Source organism: Microcaecilia unicolor, chromosome 2 (assembly GCF_901765095.1).
Source record: "Microcaecilia unicolor chromosome 2, aMicUni1.1, whole genome shotgun sequence".
Taxonomy (NCBI): domain Eukaryota; kingdom Metazoa; phylum Chordata; class Amphibia; order Gymnophiona; family Siphonopidae; genus Microcaecilia; species Microcaecilia unicolor.
The window spans coordinates 96,272,145-96,291,697 of record NC_044032.1 but is presented as its reverse complement, the minus strand read 5'-3'; the positions used below and the strand labels follow the sequence as shown (position 1 = coordinate 96,291,697).

The following is a 19,553-nucleotide window of genomic DNA, read 5'->3' as shown; positions in this document are numbered from 1 at the left end:
GCAGGGTCAAAAAGGAGTAGTATGATTTAGGGGGGGGGGGAAGTACTTTTGTGCACAAGAGAAGAACGGGACTTGAGGTGATCATTTCTGACAATCGTAAAGTGGCCGAACAGGTAGAAAGAGTTACAGCCAAACCCAGAAGGATGCTTGGGTGCACAGGAAGAGGAATGGAATGACTAGCAGGAAAAAAGAAGTGTATAAATCTCTAATGATGCCTCATTTAGAGTACTATGTACAATTCTGAAGATCGCACCTTCAAAAAGATATAAACAGGATAGAGTCAGTCCAGAGGGTGGCTACTAAAATGGTCAGTGGTCTTTATCATAAAGCACATAGAGACAGACTCATAGACCTCAATATGTGTACTTTGGAAGAAAGATGAGAGAGATGATTAAGATATGATTTAAATATCTTTGTGGCATAAATGCACAGGAGGCAAATCTCTTTCAACTCAAAGGAAGCTCTGAAATGAGAGGGCATAAAATGAAGTTAAAAGAGGATAGACTCAGAAATAATCTAAGGAAATACTACTATACGGAAAGGGTGGTAGATGCAAGGAACAACCTCCCAGTGGAGGTGGTACAGATGAGAGCTGTATCTAAATTCAAGAAAGTGTGTGGATTTCTTTTAGGTGGGGGGAAGAGACAGTTGATGATATGGATGGCAGCTGGATGGGCCTTAAGGCCTTTATCTGCCATCAATTTCTATTTTTCCATGGAGCAGCATGTGCAGCAGTGATTGTAGATCACTGCTATATGCCCTACCCTAGACCACCATGGCATCCTTCAGCTAGGCCTGGAGGGACAATGGGAGGGTTAGGAGTCCTTGGGAGGAGGTAAATGTGCTTGGAGGATCTTTGGGGGGGGGGGGTTCTTTCAAAAGGTGGATGGATGGCTTGGAGGTTCTTGGGGGGGGGTTCAGGGAGACTTTAGGAGGTAGATGGATGGCTTGGAGGTTCTTTGGGGGGGGGGGTTCAGGGAGGCTTCAGGAGGTGAATAGATGCTCTGAGGGGGTTGGGGGTGCCATAATGTATGTGACCACAAGGCACAGCTATAGTTTGCTACGGCCCTGTTCCCCTGTTCTTCTTTGTGTTGTATGCATTCCTTATTTCACTGTTTTTCTCCTCTTTCTCATGTACTAGTGTTCCTATTTATTTTATGCACTGCTTCCAGGGACACATTCACCATTTTAGCAAGAAGCACCCTCTACATTAATAACATTATTTCTTGTTACTCATGAAAGCAGTTCTTATCAATGACAAAAATAATACAAAATTAACATTTACTTTCGTCAGTAAGAAACATTACTATAAAGTTCTAATATATATGGTAAGTATATGTGGCAAGTATTGTAAACAGGCCTGTCAAAGCTACATGACCATTGTTCCTTCAGCCAATCTCTATAAAATTTCTAACAAACCAAACATTTTTTTCTTCTACAATGTGCCACATCCTGAATTAGTTTCGAAACCACTGAATGCACTTATGTGTCATGCAAAGGTTCCTAATGCATCAAGCATTTTGCAAATGACAGTAAATCTATCACATTCACTGAAATGCAAGTCTTCTAATTGCTCGAGTCTGTGCATCAAATAACCTAAGAGATGGTACTTCAAGAAAAAACATTTTTCAGCCTTGTGAAATACAGTATTTTAGTTGCTATCCCTAATGGGAGTCTTCATGCTGGCAAGAGAAGTCAGAGGCTTCTGTCATGTGTAATTAGCAAATATGTTGTAAGGAAAGACTTTTGCTATTGTTCTATGAACAGTGTTGAGTGGTTTTAATTATAACACTTATAAACTAGGGCACATCTGGTGACAGCCTGGAGATCCTGTCATCCAAGATGGCCCCTGCATCTGCATGCTAGACCCCTGTCACAGTCTCTTTTCCTTTTTTTCATTTCCTAATGGGAGAGAAAAGCAGCTGAATCAGGTACAGAAGACTTTGGCTGTCTCGGCATCTGGCCCCATCAACTCCTATATAGTCTGCGGGGGGGGGGGGGGTAGTTTGGAGAGCTTCCCGCTGGGAGCAGAGGCTCAAGCCAACTGTGAGCCCAGACTGAAGAACCCCCCCCAGCCCCTGCAGTCGTATTCTGCAGTTTGCTGGTGCCTGTGCAATGCAGTCTGATGCTGAAGGAACAGCGGGAGAGTGTTGAGACCCACAGTAGTCAGGGAGATCTTCTAGGGCAGGTGCTGAGCCTGATACAAATGTAGGCAGCACAAAATTTAGCTGTAGGGCAAACATGAAACCTGGAGGGGGCAGCTTCCCTTTTAGCCCCCCCTCCCAAAGAAGTCCAGAGGTAGGAGCTTTTGAGGAAGCTGCAAAAACACTTCAAGAGTCTCTAGGAACTAAACCTTTGGTTATGACACTTGATATAATTTAGTTGACAACCTCAGACTTGGCAAGATCGATTCACCCTGTAGTTAATAATTTGTCTATCCAGGGGAATGATCTTGGAAACAAGGTGTCTCAGGTTGAAAAAGATTATCAAGAGATTAAGCCTGAAATCGGAACAATGGCAACTGTGGAACAAACAGTGGCTCAAGTTCAGTCAACTAAAGTGGCTATTATGAAAGATGTAACTGCTGTAAGAGCTAAATTGGAATCTCTGGAAAATATTTTAAGAAACGGGAACTTGAGGATGCTAAATTTTCCCTGCGATGCTAAGGGCTCCCTGAAAGAATCGGTGAAACAAGGCAAACAGTAACAAAATTCAAAAATGCGTGGAATAAACACAAAGGAATCCTGTTTGGAAGGAATGGATCCAAAAAAAGCTTAGTGGAGATTAGATAGCAATACCACTAATTAGGAATCAAAGCTAGTGCTGGGCAAGACTTCTTCGGTCTGTGCTCTGAAAATGGCAAGGACAAATCAAGATCAGGTATACATATGAAGTATCACATCATTCCATATGTAATGATTTTATCTTGTTGGGCAGACTGAATGGACCATACAGGTCTTTATCTGCCATCATCTACTATGCTACTATGATATTTTATGGAAATTCTTCAGCTATGTTTGGACCACATACATGTCAACTGGAGAGATAAGAATCTCCTCATGTTATTATTATTATTAATTTGGATTTTGCTCACACCTTTTCATTAATAGCTCAAGGTGAGTTATATTCAGGTACAACCATAATACTGTGACTTTATTATTTACTTTGGGTGATAGCACTGAAAGTATTTTCTTACTCAGACACTACTTTAAGAATAAAAGGGGCCTATTTAGAGGAGTTAAAGTATATATTTTTGCTGATTTATCTAGAGAGTCCCAGAAGGGAGGCAGTTTCTTCTGATGTGCCCCGGAGTTCTTCAATTGGCGGCCACTTTTCATCTTAGATTTGGAATCCTACCTACCTATCTTCCTTCTTGGCAGCCAAAGGAGCTAAAAGGCTGCCTCCTCACGATCGCTGAGTGGAGTTGTATATTGTTTTCTCTCCTTTCTAACATGTAGTTTTGCTTGATTTTCTTTAAGTTTCTTTTTATTTTCCTAGCCTCTTCAATGCCTGAATCTCCTGTAATTGAGGGTGGAACTGAATGGAATTTGGTTAATGTTATATTTCCTATTTGGAGTTTCTATTGATTCATGTATTTCATTCTAATAGGCTTTTCTGTACAACTATTTAACTTGACTTACTTGGAATAATTGCATACACTTAAACCCCCCCCCCCAAAAAAAACTAGTGCTTATCTAAGCAACTTACACCCCATTCTTTAATCAACTCGACTGTAAAGGAACTAAGAATCCAATTTGACTACTGATGCATAATGAACACAGATCATCAAAAAATGTTTCTTTGTTTATTTATTTATTGGGATTTATTCATCGCCCTATGAAGATATTCACATTCTCAAACAAAATACATATTCTATGAGCCAGCCAAGTACACTCCCCCCAAACCCAACCTAGACTGACTCAAACCTGCTCCCCTCTCAGAAGACCAGCCACTGACCACAACTATCCCTCAAGGAAGGCCCCCTGTACCAGACCCATCCCCTTCCTCTTTCCTAGTCACTCCAGGATAAATACCTACCATTCCAGAAGATTCTGATCTTCATAGGCTGATGTTCCATCTTCTCATATGAGGAAAAGCTAAAGAATTTAGAGCTCTTCAGTAGTTACTCCTTGTTAGATCTCTAAATCTATTCCAATATGCTTTATGATGAAGACCATTGCTGTCTGGACTGACTCCACCCAGTTTGCATCTCTTTGAACTTATGATCTCCAGAATTGGTAGGGAAGAGATTAAAATATATGTGTAGTAGGAGTAGAAGATGGGAGAGAATTAAATTTGCAGATGACACACAAAACTATTCAAACACTTTGAATAGTTTTGTGTGTCATCTGCAAATGTAATCACCTCACTTGTCGTTCCAATTTCCAGATCATTTATAAATATGTTAAATAGTACCATCCCAGTACACATACCTGTGGCACTGCATATTCACCCTCCTCCATTAAGAAAAATGGCCATTTAACCTACCCTCTGTTTTCTGTTCAATAGCCAATTCCTACTTCACTGAAAGACATTGAGGGGCATAATCGAACAAAAACGTCTATCTCCATGGGTGTTTATCTCCGAGAACAGGTCCGTGAAGGGGCGGACCGAACCATATTTTTGAAAAAAATAGACGTCCATGTTTTATTCGACAATTTGTGAGCTGGGCGTTTTTGTTTTTCAGCGATAATGGAAAATGAAAGCGCCCAGCTCAAAAACAAATAAATCCAAGGCATTTGTTCGTGGGAGGGGCCAGGATTCGTAGTGCACTGGTCCCCCTCACATGCCAGGACACCAACCGGGCACCCTAGGGGGCACTTTTACAAAAACAAAAAAAAAGGTAAAAGAGCTCCCAGGTGCATAGCACCCTTCCCTTGTGTGTTGAGCCCCCCAAATCCCCCTCAAAACCCACTGCCCACAAGTCTACACCATTATTATAGCCCTAAGGGCTTCAAGCCTTGAAGCATTCCTGCAACGTTCTGGAACTACGTGTTGTCAATTGAGGAGATGGAGCCTTACAGAGCGCACAAATGCTTCAAGGCTTGAAGGCTTCACTTTCTCGGCTTCAGAACATTGGAGGTGCATTTTATTATATAGGATGTGCTCGGTGCTTTTCTGTAGCACATGGGGGGAATTTAATATATGCTGATTAAAGTGGAGGAGTGGCTGGAGAGGAGGCAGGGGAGATAGGTCAATCGCTGGGTGGCTGGAGGGGGGCAGGGGAGAGACGAGAATCACTGGGTGGCTGGAGGGGGGCAGGGGACACGAGAGAATCGCTGGATGGCTAGAGGGGGCAGGGGAGATAGGAGAATCGCTGGGTGGCTGGAGGGGGGCAGGGGAGAGAGGTGATTTGCTGGATGGCTGGAGGGGGGGCAAGGGAAAAAGGAGAATCACTGGGTGGCTGGAGGGGGGCCGGGGACACAGGAGAATTGCTGGGTGGCTGGAGGGGAGGCAGGGGAGATAGGACAATCGCTGGGTAGCTGGAGGGGGTTAGGGGAGAGAGGAGAATCGCTGGGTGGCTGGAGGGGAGCAGGGAACAGAGGAGACTCGCTGTGTGGCTGGAGGGGGAGCAGGGGACACAGGAGACTCGCTGGGTGGCTGGAGGGGGACAGGGGAGAGAAGAGCATCGGTGGGTGGCTGGAGGGGGGCAAGGGAAAAAGTAGAATCGCTGGGTGGCTGGAGGGGGGACAGAGGAGACACACTCACACCCAGCAGTCTCACTCTCTCTGTCACACACACACACTCGCACATTCACTCTCTCTCTCTCTTACACACAGTCAATATCACACATACTCTCTCAAACATACACACTCCGAGGAAAACTTTGCTAGCGTCTGTTTCATTTGTGTCAGAAACGGGCCTGTTTTACTAATATATATATATATATATATAGAGAGAGAGAGAGAGAGAGAGAGAGAGACCACTAACCAGCATCGACTCAATGGATAGCAGTGATATTCAACCTTTAATGGCTACATTAGTGTCTATGTGCCTTTATAACCTAAATGTTGTGTTATGCTGTATACCTGTATGTGGCAGCACATACATACATATATAAGGCAGCCATTTTGCAAACCTACATGTGTATCTCTTGTGAACACACAGCTGTTTCAAACTCCTCCCCCATCAGAATCCCCCACCAGTATAGGATCCTCACTAGAACAGAATCCCCCATCCCTTCTTGAAACCGTCCTCTCCCCCCCCCCCCCCCCCCCCGGTTGAAAAATCCAACCCAACAATCCTGAACCTCCCCACTCCTTTCTCCTGGGCAGCCCTGGACTCCTCACCCATCTCCAAGACTAGACTCCTAACCCACCGCCAAGGCCCACCTGGTGGGAAACAGTGGTCTGAGGGAAGAAGTTTGAAGCAATCCCCCTCAACTACCGCGTTGTCTGGCTCCGGGAATAAAAATGGTGCCCATTACCCCTAGCAGTGGTCTCAAGGTACTTCCACTAGGGGGTCGACCGTCTACAGGACTTATATGCTTATATTTGAACATATTTATATATAATTATGACACTAATACATACAATTAAAGTATCCTTTCCATTGTTTTTTGTAAGGTAATAAAAATATTTAATTGCTGATTGAAATTGTATGTAATTAGGATAAAAAATCCAACATGTTGCAATTTTTATTAAACACTAACATTCATACAATGCCTACAATTTTAATGGTTCAGGATTATGATAAAAGGACCCCTACGTTTTTTGGGTATACAGAAGAAAAAACATATTTTTTTACCTCATACATCCTGTGTTAGATGAGTGGTTTAATACATTTTATATCTTTTTTTTCACACATCATATTTTTGTTTTTATTTGGTGATATAGTGTGGTTACTTTAGATAATATTGAAGTAGGATATGCAGTTTATGATTTGTCTCCCTGTGTGAGAAAAGTTGACATTGACTCATATTAAGAATATGTGCTGTTAATCAGATGTGCATGAGTGGTTCCACACTGCAAGCAAGCTTTGACAACACAGATTCAATGGTAACAAGTTACATATCGCAACCATTTGGAGGAAAGTTTTGTGGGAAGTGTGCAGCCCATTGTCAAATTATATTTAAACCTCTCTATTTATATTTCTTGGTTATGGGAAACTTGGTATAAAGAAACTGTCAATCAGGTATATATGGGTGGTTCCAAACTGCGGGTAAGTTTTGTCTTCACTGATCGGTGGTGATAAACTAGTTTGTTTATATACTATGAGCTGTTTGGGAGAAGCACGTTGTGTGTAGCCCATTAAGCAATTATCTTTTTTGCTAAGGGAAATTGGATATTGACGTTGCATTTTTTTTAAAAAGCTGTCAATTGGGCATTTAAGTGCAACGCTACACTGCAGAAACATACTGACATCACTAATTTATTGGCAGGAAATTAGGTTTATAATGGCTACTGTGTCAGACAGTTGAGTTTTTTTAACCTACAACATTGTGAATATCTGGTTGGCAAGTGGTTTGTATCTGTGTGCTGTGCACTGCCTGTAGAATAAGTCAAATACATGATAATTGGTGCATTATACTTTAATTTTAGTACTGTGCAAGATCTTTTTTTATATTTCGTTAATGATAACTCTTGAATTTGGCTGGTATATGGATTGGTTTTTTCACTAATAGGGTAATTTTATAACTGGACGCCTGCATTTATGCGCCTCTTGCATGCATACAATAATTGTACAGAATACCAGCACTTCATGGGAAAATGTACAGGATGAGGCAAAAAAAAAAGTAACCCCCAAGAGTTTTTTGCTGTTTTCTCAGCAACCGCTTGGAATTTCAACATGAAATTTTACAGCTTTATTTGTTGCTACTATCTACATTCAGGGCTCCTGAGAGGGGGGACGGGGGGGGGGGGGGGGGGGCAAGATTCACTGGGCCTGGCCTCCAAGGAGGGCCTGGCACTATTACTAGCCTATTCATTTTTGTAAAACCCAAGGCCCCACACATAAGTTTTTAAAACAGCAGTTCTTCACCAGCAGCAAGTACAAGCAGCCAGCGACTGATAAACACTGCTTGCACCAGCCACACAGCCTTCTCTGTGACACAATTTCCTGTTTCTGCATAGGCGGAAACATGCCAGAGGGAAGGCTGTGGGGCTGGCGGGAGCAGTGTGTATCAGTCGCTGGCTGCTCATGCTCGCTGCCAGCGAAGAACTGCTATTTTAAAAGGTATGGGGGGGCCTTGATTTTTACAAAAACAAGGGTGGGAGAGGCAGCAGGAGCGGGAGTGGGGAGTGGAGCAGCGATGGGTCCCTTGTTTGCCCCGGGCCCTGCTTTATCTCTCAGTGGTCCTGTACGTTCATGTGTCAAATGGAATGAGATTACCTTTAAACATGGCAAGTTCCAGACTTTGTAGCATTCTAGCTTATTTTTGAAAGGAAAGGACGCCCATCTTCCAACACAAATCGGGAGATGGGCGTCCTTCTCTCAGGGTTGCCCAAATCGGCATAATCGAAAGCTGATTTTGGGCATCCCCAACTGCTTCCCGTCGCGGGGATGACCAAAGTTCCCAGGGGCGTGTCGGACGCGTAGCAAAGGCGAGACTGGGGCATGCCTAACAGAGGGGCGTCTTCAAGTGATAATGGAAAAAAGAAGGGTGTCCCTGATGAACACTTGGCTGACTTTACTTGGTCCTTTTTTTTTTTTACGACCAAGCCACAAAAATGTGACCTAAATGACCAGATGACCACCAGAGGGAATCAGGGATGACCTCCCCTGACTCCCCCAGTATTTTGGGGGGATTTGGGGGGCTCAGCACAGAAGATAAGGGAGGTATGCACCTGGGAGCAATTTTGAAGTCCACTGCAGTGCCTCCTAGGGTGCTCGGTTGGTGTCCTGGCATGTGAGGGGGACCAGTGCACTACAAATGCTGGCTCCTTCCATGATCAAATGCCTTGGATTTGGCCGGGTTTGAGATGGCCGGCATCGGTTTCCATTATTGGCAAAAACCGATGCTGGCCATCTCAAACCCGACCATCTCTGACATTTGGCCGGCCCCAACCGTATTATGGAAACGACAGTTGGCCGGCCATCTTTTTCGATAATTCGGTTCCATGTTACTATGTAATCAAATCGGATCTTAAAATGTTCCTTTTTGAGGATGCATTTATACTTTTTTAAGACATGTAAGTTGGACCTACTAGCCAGCTCATACCTGCCATGCTTCCCTCTGCGCCTTCTGAAACCCCATTTTTCCTTTCATTTATTGTAGTCCTTTTTCTCCCTCCCGCTTTTTTCCCCATTTTCTCTCCTCTGTTTTCTTCCTTTCCTCTACCTGATTTTTTATTTTTAGAATTGTAAGCCGCATAGATATATTGCTTGATGTGCAGGATAGGAAGATTGTAATAAACTTGGAGACTTGGATCCCCTAATGCAGTTGATATTCGAAGCATGGCTGTGTTAAAACTATACAGAAGAAATTGGACTGAAGAACCAATAATGCTGAGATAAGTATTTGCTGCATATATGGTGGTCCTTAACATTTTTTTTCCAAAGAGTGGGGTTGTTTGGATCTCTGTTTTTGATATTTCTTCACTTCTTAGGCTGGATTGTCTTGTCAGAGCTTTTATAAAATAAGCATAAACTAGACAGATACCTTTGAGGCATTTCACATAGGCACCCTGTCATAAAATTAGTCTCAAAATGGTAAACCTGCATCAAAAGTGGACCCTCACACAAAGTATATTATTCACATGGTAGGGAAAGACTTCAGAGCTACACCTCCTACCACAATAAACAGTAAACAGGTAGATGCTCAATATTCAGCCATCATAAGTCAGAACGACCTCCTCGTATTTTTTAAGACAAAATCAGAAATGCATTTCTTTGTGCAAGACATAGTAAAAATCTATATTCAGAGCTTCAAGCAGCAAGTAACAAATATAGTCATAAGAAACAGTGGCTCTTAGCTAAAGGGCAAACACTCAATAGAGCCGTTTCACACGCTGTATTCAACGCTGCCTCCTGAAAAACATGTCTAATTTACATGGCCGGGATTATCCTAAGAGGGTTTTGAAGAATGTGTAATACCCATGCTAAATACAATAATTGTGAATTACTGGTACAACCAAGATTGAAGTCTGTAAATGATTCTGAGGTCCACGCCTGTGTGATGAAATTCACAGCAGGCAGTAGGGCAGTCACTTGGATTATTTGGGACCACTGGAGGATTGTGCAAGCCCATCCGCTATTTAAAGAACATGGCCTGCAAATTGTTTTTTTCCAGGAGCAGGAATCTTAAAGAACGTCTTATAGCTAACACATCCTATTCCTGAAGACAGGACTGTCATTGGCCATTCTAAATGTGGACACTGTAAAACGTGTGAGATCACTGTTGAAGTGTCCAAATTTGTCAATCCAGTTGATCATAAACTATACTATTTAAGACACGTGGCTAATTGTAACAGCCGCTATGTCATCTTTGCTATTAAATGTTTGTGTCCTAAATTATATATCAGCAAGACTGTTTGAGTTTTCAGAACAAGTATTAAGCAACATCGTTCTTGTTTCCAGCACAAGCAATTGGAAGTGCCTTTAGTGACACACTGTTTACTTCACAATCATTCCTTTGAAGAACTACAATGTTTTGTGATCAATCAAGAGGTGAAGATAGGGGAATAATTGTTACAACTTGAACAACGCTGAATTTTTAAGTTAAAGTGTCTGGAACCCACGGATTTAAATGCCAGCATTGAATGGAAAGCCTTTTTGTATATTTTTTCATGACTGGCTTTTGGCCTTTTTTGATTGACCCATTCTTGATCAGTTTGGGATTTTGATTGACCAAGTCTTCATATAATGTGTTTAAAAACTGGCTGCCATTTTCAAGTCTTCATGCAGTGATCTGTATGCTCTTGAACCTGTATATGAATATTTTTCTGGGATACTTTTGAAATATTTGGGACTCTTTACTGATTTTGAATTTATGTTTTTCAGGTGACAGCATGCTGTGAGTGGCAGGGATGACTCCGTTGAGTGTTTGCCCTTCAGCTAAGAGCCACTGTTTCTTTTGTCTATATTTGGTGCTTGAAGTTCTGAATATAGATTTTTACTGTATCGTGCACAAAGAAATATATTGCTGATTTTGGCTTTAAAAATATGTGGACGTTTTTCTGATTTAAGATGGTTGAATACTGAGCATCTACCTGCTATTTATTGTGGTAGGAGGTGCAACTCTGAAGTCTTTTCTTACCACGTGAATAATATACTTTGGTGTGAGAGTCCACTTTTGATGTGGGTTTACCCTTTTGGCAGTAATGCCGACAAAGCCTATTCACTTTGAATGGCATCTGTTGACAATGCTGCGCAGCTTGATAAAGCAGGCCTATAGTGCGGTTTACCTGTTCCATCCTTTTGGTTTTGTTTGATAAAATTAGTCTCCACATGTATTAGCTTGGCAACACATGTTGGAGTGGAGTAGCTTATGAAGCAACGTGCTGAGAAGCAGGGAAGCCTGGTTCAATCCCACTGCAGTTCCTTCAAATCTTGGGCAAATCCATTGCCTCAGGTACAAACTTAGGGGTCTTTTTACTAAGCGGTGGTAAGCACTAATGTGTGCTTCCTGCACACCAAAATGCACTACCACGAGGCACGCTCAGGTGCCCAGTAGTAGTTCAGGCATCTGCACACGCTTGTTTGGGGGACAGAGAGTAGGCATGCCCAGCACTAATCAGTTAGCACAGCTACATTGCAGAACACCAACCAATTAGTGCATGGTTAGCATGTGAGCTCTTTCTGCCTACTAAATAGGTGTTGGTAAAGGCTCATGAGCTAATAGCCACACACTAATTGGGAAATTAGTGCCTGGCAGCCATTAATGGAAAATGGAAATGCAACAATTTTATAGCTGCGCTACAAGTGGCTTCAGCACATGGGGAAACCCAGGGCCTCTGAGGGGGGGGGGGGAATTCCCCAGGGTCCCAGCCTCCAAGGGGAGCCCGCCCAGCACTGGCATGGCTCAGATGCCTGATTGGTCTTATGGAGTTATCGCGTTAACTCTGCTCTGCTGGCCACAGGTCCTGAAGTACTTGAAGAAAGACTTGTGCAGCAGAGGGGGCAATATGCAGGGGTGTTTGGCCAGCTTTGTCTCACAGCGGCCCTGGGGAATCCCACATTCTAATCATAACCTATGCCTCTTTAACACAGCTTAGTTAAACGGGCCCCATAATACTTACTATGCCTAAATGTAAGTAACTCACCATCGCCTTGAGCTACAACTAAAAAAGGTGTGAGCTAATGCCTAACAATAATACACACTCTGTTAAAGTTTTGCTGAATCTGAATGACTGGAGGGTAAGGGAAATTCCAGTCTAGGCTACGCATGTCCTTTCCTTCCACTTCTTTTTCCCATGTAGAGAATATGTGCCAACTCTACAGACGCCAAATCCCGGAACAGTCACTCACTGCCCGATTACGGGAAGACCTATCTCTCTCAGCGTCCAGCCCAGCTTTTTCAGCGACCTTTTCTACAGGGGTAAAGTAACTCCTCCTCTGCTGAGAAGGATCTGCCTCGGCTCCGTCCAATCAGAGCGAGCCTGTGGGCGGAGCAGCACCAAGGCCGTCTAGTCTCGAGCTGCGAGCGGTGGCGGTGGGTGCGCTTGCTTTGCCTAGGGTGGTTATCGGAGAGACAGAAGTGGCTGGAGGGCTGTGATTCCTTAGGCCGTAGCCGTGCGTGCGGTGATTTGCTGCTATTCGGCTTCGGTCATTCTTAAAGGAGCGCGAGGCCGGCCGAAGGGGGATCGGAAGCAGGTAAGGCGCTCCCATTATTCTCTTCTAGGGATGGCTCACGTCAGAGGGGCGTTCGCTGCAGTAGTTTTCTAGCGCAAAGTGGGTTACCCCATCGGGACCGAAGCTTCCTGTCCCCTAGTGTTCTTCCGCTGTTTCTCTCCTGTATGTGGTTAGCCAGGGCTGGTGCCCGATTGAGAAGTGGGCCGTTAAGAAATATGTGGGAGTGAGTGTGTTACGTTGCTGTTAGTTTTTGTGAGCCTGGCGGCTCGGTTTAGATAACTTTAGTGGAATACCATTGTCGTTGGTAAGGCCAAACAAAGCATCCCTTGCTTTTGATGCTGTATGGGGCAAAAGGTTGCTCGGGCTTGCTCTTCTGTGGCCCACCCCGCCTGTGTAGCGGCAGTTTGTTGAAGCAGGATTGTATATAGCCCTCACCGTTACTGGCCTGTACTCTAATACGTATTATCTTCATATTCATAAAATGTGGCTTCGTACTGCTCTTTAATAAAGAAAGTATCTAGGTCACCAAAGATAGGTTGTTTAAAAAAATCAAGACCGGTGTTGATCTACTAAAGTGTGTCACCACAGGGTACATTGTTAGTAAATAAGTCCCATTGACTAAGATTTTTATTTATTTATTTTGTCATTTATATCCCGCATTTCCCCAAACAATGTTTAGGTTCAATGTGGCATACAGATAGAAATATTTAGAGAAATACATACTGCATAGTGCAGTTGACTGCAATTCAGCATAATGTATGTTACAATAAATCTTATAAGTCAAAACTGCAAAATATGTGAATTGTTTCACGATGTTACAAGTTCCAGTTCAGTGAAATTTTCTTCACTCAATGCATAATTAAACCCAGAAATTCGTTGCCAGAGAATGCAGAGATGGGTCCTGCAATAAATAACATGGGTTATGCAAGCTAGTGTGTTAGTCATTTTTTTTCCTTTTAAGTATCGTAGTTTGTGATTCAGTTTGACTATTATTTATGCTTGTTTAGAACAGAATGCAGTTAGATTGACAGTTACTATTTGAATGATTTAAAATAAAAAAAAATTGTGGGGAAGATTTATTGGACACTTGCCTAGACAGTATCAGCACCCTTTTCCCTCCTAGCCTAACCCAACCTGATGTGATCCAAGGTGACAGCTATTTCTTTTTCCTTTCCATGCCTGACCAGAACATTTTCCCTTCTTTCCTGTAAAGCTCCAGACTTCCTTTCACCCTGTGCTCTCGGGGATTTGCAGGATTCTATGCATAGGTGTTCCCTCTTAGATTATCTGTTCCTGCTTCACTTTCTGGTGCTGTATGATATCCACCTACCTGCTCCCAACACTAGAGGATGATATTACTATTGGAGCTGCGTGGACATGCATTTTAGGAGGGGGTGCATGCAAGAGATTTATTTGGCTCAAAGTGAGTTATATTCAGGTACACTAGATATTTTATTTTATTTATATTTTGCTCACACCTTTTCAGTAGTAGGTCAGGGTGAGTTACATTCAGGTACACTGGATATTTCTCTGTCCCAAGAGGGCTCACAATCTAAGAGAGGGCTCACAATCTAAGAGCCCTGTTTACTAAGCCGCGCTGTTAGCGTGCTAATTCTAAAGACACCCATAGGGCTATATGGGTGTTTCTAGCATTAGTGTGCCTTAGTAAACAGGGCCCTAAGTTTGTACCTGAGGCAATGGAAGGTTGTGACTTGCCCAAGTTCACAAGGAGCAGCGGTGGGATTTGAACCAGCCACCTCTGGATGTCAGGAGCAGTGCTCTAACCATTAGGCTGCTCCTCCACTATTTCCCTGCAAGTTGAGGGCTTGGAATCTAAGGGGCTGTTTGGCTAAAATCCATTAAGCCCTAATGCATGCTTATCACGTGAAAAACAGGTATTTAGTCTGTTTGCATGCGCTAACCCAATCATTACTTATTTTTCCAAAATATTCTTTTTCAGAGGGTGTGTCATGGGTGGAGAATGGGCATCGAAACATTAACAAGCTAGCTCATTAGGATTACCACATGCTAATTAGTTAACACTGGGTTATCACAAACGAGGGTTACGTGACTCCCAAAGTCACAAGGAGCGGCAGTGGGAATCGAACCCGAACTTTCTTAGGTTTTAGAATGCTGCTCTGCAGTGTGCCCATTTGATTTCTGTATCACCTGCTGGGAGTTCAGAGACCTACTGAGTGTGCACTATCACATGTCTTGTGTAGCTCTTCTGCAGGAATATCCCTGCCTGGCTTGTAGCTCCACCATCACCATATACTAAAAGGGAGGAGGGAAGGGATTTTGGATTTATGTTGCACCTTTTCTAGTTGTAGCTCAAGGCAAGATATGTTCAAGTACAGTAGGTATCTTCTCATCTCCAGAGGGTTTACAATCTAAGTTTATACCTAAGGCAAAGAGAGATTTAAGTGATTTTCTCAAGATTATAAGGCACCACATTGCGATTTAAAACCGGGTCCCTGCTTCCCAGCCCACTGCTCTGGTCACCGCATCTCAAAAAAGATATAGTGGAATTAGAAAAGGTACAGAGAAGGGTGACGAAAATGATAAAGGGGATAGGACAACTTCCCTATGAAGAAAGGCTAAAGTGGCTAGGGCTCTTCAGCTAGGAGAAGAGATGACTGAGGGGAGATACGATAGAAGTCTATAAAATACTAAGTGGAGTGCAACAGGTAATTGTGAATCGCTTGTTTTTCTTTCCAAAAATACTAGGACTAGGGGGCACGCAAAGAAGCTACTAAGTAGTACATTTTAAAACAAATCGGAGAAAATGTTTCTTCACTCAACAAGTAATTACACTCTGGAATTCGTTGCCAGAGAATGTGGAATTCGTAGCTAGAGGATGTGGTAAACGCAGTTAGCAGGGTTTTAAAAAGGTTCAGATAGTTTCCTAAAAGAAAAGTCCATAAGCCATTATTAAGATGGACTTGGGAAAATCCACTGCATATTTCGGGATAAGCAGCATAAAATCTGTTTTGCTGTTCTGGGATCTTGCCAGGTACTTGTGACCTGGATTGGCCACTGTTGGAAACAGGATACTGGGCTTGATGGACCTTTGGTCTGTCCCAGTAGGGCGGTGCTTATGTTCTTCTCTTCCGCTTCAGTTCCTTGGTGGAAAGTAGGAAGCCTGAACAGCTTCACTGAGGTTTATGAGTCAGAAGACAACAGCAGGAAAACAGTCTATTTTCTGTGGCCTAGAGGCAAGGAAAACCATTTTGTTCAGATGAGGTTGTTAGGGATTTTGGCACCACAAAAGAGGGAGGACAGTAAATCAGCAGATGGACGAAATTTAATGTCTTGCTGTTTACTGGAGCTAGATCAACTGTATTAAGAACCTATGGTCTAAGCATGTACCAAGCTTTAGGAAGAATACAGTATGTGACATTCTATTCCAGGTTAACAGGCCTTTCTTATGGATTGATAACTAGATGCTGTTTCTAGATCTTCCATAAGTACCTGCAGGAAAAGCAGGATCACGTGGAGGAACAGAGGCTGTTGTAACCTGGAAGGGATGAGTGAGAGGCATAGTAGGACTTGAATTAAAAGGCTAAAAAGAAAATTAATCTTATGAATAATACTAGCCGTTGAGCCCGTAAAAACGGGCTAGTAAAGGAAGGGGGGGGGGTTGAAAGGCCCCCCCCCCGGATAGGTCGCAGTCGCCCCTCCCCCCCCCGGAGTTCCCTCCACCACCCCTCCATCCGGGCCAGGTACCTGGCTTCACTATTCAAACCGCCGGAACGCAGCACACAGCTCATCTGAGCTGCCGTCGGCCTTCCTTCTTCTCTGCGTGTGTTCCGCCCTCGTGTGACGCAACGTCGGCGAGGGTGGGACACAGGCAGGTAAGGAAGGCCAACGGCAGCTCAGATGAGCTGTGTGCTGCGTTCCAGCAGTTTGAATAGTGAAGCCAGGTACCCGGGCCGGGTGGAGGGTGGGTGGCGGCGGCGGGGACTCCGACTCCGGGTGGGTGGGGGGAGCGGTAGCGGCAACCCTGGGGGGGGGGGACCAGTGGCGACGGTGGTTCCCTCACTCGCAGGTGTGCAGGTTCCCTCTCTGTCACGCCCCCATCATCACGTATTGACGCGGGGGCAGGACAGAGAGGGTCTCTACTGCGCATTTGCGAGTGAGTACGCCTCTTGCCATTTATATGTTTGATGTACACACACTTACTTTCATATAAACATTCAGTTTTCTCCAGTTAATGAATAAATACATTTTAGATATGTATACATATACCCAAAGATTACTGCACCTATTGGAATGCACTGCAAACTATCTTTATTTATTCTGTACCTTTTTTGTTAAGTCATCTAACTGGATTCCTCTAGGTCTGATGGAATCAAGGTCTGTGTTAATGTGGATATGGTAAATCACAGATGGGTTCTATCAGAAGGAGGGAGTGGACTGCTGTAAAGCATTTGGACCTTAGGCAGGTGCAAGGGTGTGATAAAGGACTAAACCTTAAGGTTCTGTTACACAGCAGTGAAACTGGAATGCCATGGGAGGTCATAGGAATGACATTTGTCATTTGCAGGTTTTATTTTTTTTGTAATGTTTATATTTTGAGTTATGTTGTATTCTTGATTAATGCCTTCGATTTGATAGAAACCAAGTATTTATGGTTGTACAGTGCCTACTAAATAATTTCTTAGCCCTCTTTCCCTTGTGAACATAGTAACATAGTAGATGACGGCAGAAAAAGACCTGCACGGTCCATCCAGTCTGCCCAACAAGACAAACATATGTGTTAACCTTACCTTGATTTGTACCTGCCTTGTTCAGGGCACAGACCGTACAAGTCTGCGCAGCAGTACTTCCCGCCTCCCAACCACCAGTCCCACCTCCCACCACCGGCCCCGGTGTTTCGCTATGTGTTGATTTTTATTTTTACATTTCTTTTTAAAAGAGTAAAATTTTCAGATGAAGCTAGATTATAGGGTTTTGGAGAAACCTCCCAAGGTACCCGGTCGGTACCTTTGCTTTGGAGCTATGGATTTAGGGGTGCTTTTTTTTTTTTTAACTGGTACATCTTTTTATATGATCTAACCAGATTGTTTACAGAGTGCTATTTTGCTATGTTCACCCTCTTTCAGAAAACTAGTCCAGTAGAGAGAACTAATACTGATACAGTTAGGACTGAAGTTAAATATCTAATACAGGAGTGGAGGAGTGGCCTAGTGGTTAGGGTGGTGGACTTTGGTCCTGGGGAACTGAGTTCGATTCCCACTTCAGGCACAGGCAGCTCCTTGTGACTCTGGGCAAGTCACTTAACCCTCCATTGCCCCAGGTACAAATAAGTACCTAAGCCGCATTGAGCCTGCCATGAGTGGGAAAGTGTGGGGTACAAATGTAACAAAAACAATAAATTAAAAACTCTCTGGTTGATATTCAAAACGATTTAACCAGCTGCTGACCAGTTGCTTGTTCGGGGCTATCCGCTAATTTTCAGCAACACTTTGCCGATTATCACCGCTGAAAATTAGCAGTCGGCACCCAAGTGAAAACCAGCTATTTTGGGGACAGGTCAGCAGTTGGCCAGTTAAATGCCAGTATTTAGCACTTAACTGGCCAGGGTAACCGCATAAATCCCAGTCCTATCTTTAGTTTGCTATTGAGATAGGCATTGGGGAAACCACTGCTTGCCCTGGGCTTGGTAGTATGGAATCTCGCTACTGTGTGGATTTCTGCCAGGTACTTGTGACTTGGATTGGCCACTGTTGAAAGCAAGATACTGGGCTAGATGGGACCACTGGTCTGACTCAGCATGGTTATTCTGTTCTTTTGCTTCCTATGGGCCCTGTTTACTAAGATGCGCTCTTGTTTTTAGTGTGTGCTAAAATTTAGCATGCACTAATGCTGGAGACACCCATATATTCCTATGGATGTCTCCGCCATTAGCATGCGCTAAAAACGATATCACACCTACAACGCAGCTTAGTAAATAGGGTCCTGTGAGTCCACCCACCAGTACCAGTCAGCATTTTTCTTTATTGCTCCTCAGTTATGGAACAGTCTACCCCTAATTGTAAGGAGTGGATTATCTCTAAAAAGCTTTAAAGCTGAATTAAAGGTTTGGTTTTTCCAACAAGCTCCAACTCACTGGAGTTCAACACTAAGATCTTGTCCTGTTGTGTCATGTTTTTGCTTTCTCTTTGTGTTTCTCTTGTGTTTTCTGGTCATTGTGTGGATGAGTTTTGAATGATTATCTTTATTATCATACTTTGTAGTTCCTTTCTACTACTTTGGTTTAGACTGTAACCCACCTAGCCCTACCAGTCAGATTTGTAAGATATAGTAAATTATGAATAAATAAATAAAAAGGAATGGAATCTGTCCGTCTCTGCTGAGAAGCAATGAATGATACTCTTATAACTGAGCACATTCAAATACAAGCTGCGTATATCTCCAGGGTTTAGAACCATGTGGTTGACAAGCTCAGCAGCAGGGTGGTCCCTAGATATGGCAACTCTGCAGATAATCTCTTAGGATTGATGGATCCTTCAGGTTAACCTTGTTGTAGTAACAAGAATTCAGATACCTCTCTGCTGCTCCATTTTCTCATCCTCTGACTACCTAGCCTGAGATGCACTAGCAATTCCTGAACCTGGTCTGTTCTTTAGGCATTTCCCTTCCCCCCTCCCCTTTCCTCCAAATCCCAAGTATAGTAAAAACGCTGTACAGATTTCAACAACAGCTAAGCACCATAATTCTCATAGTGCCACATTGGCATCAGCAGAGCTTATTTATTATTCTAAAAAGCTGGCAGTTCTAACGACCAAACAGGTTTAAGTATCTCCATCAACTTGCAA

The 19,553-nt window shown here is 43.4% G+C and overlaps 1 protein-coding gene across 1 annotated transcript in view; it reads left to right on the top strand.

Moving 5' to 3' along the window:
• The first annotated feature begins 12,575 nt into the window (after positions 1-12,575).
• LOC115462995 (interleukin-6 receptor subunit beta-like) overlaps positions 12,576-19,553 on the top strand; it is a 92,530-nt gene continuing 85,552 nt past the window's right edge. Inside the window, exon 1 of the mRNA XM_030193146.1 lies at positions 12,576-12,753. The gene's annotated coding sequence lies outside the window, so the exon portion shown is untranslated. The remainder of the gene's footprint in view (positions 12,754-19,553) is intronic.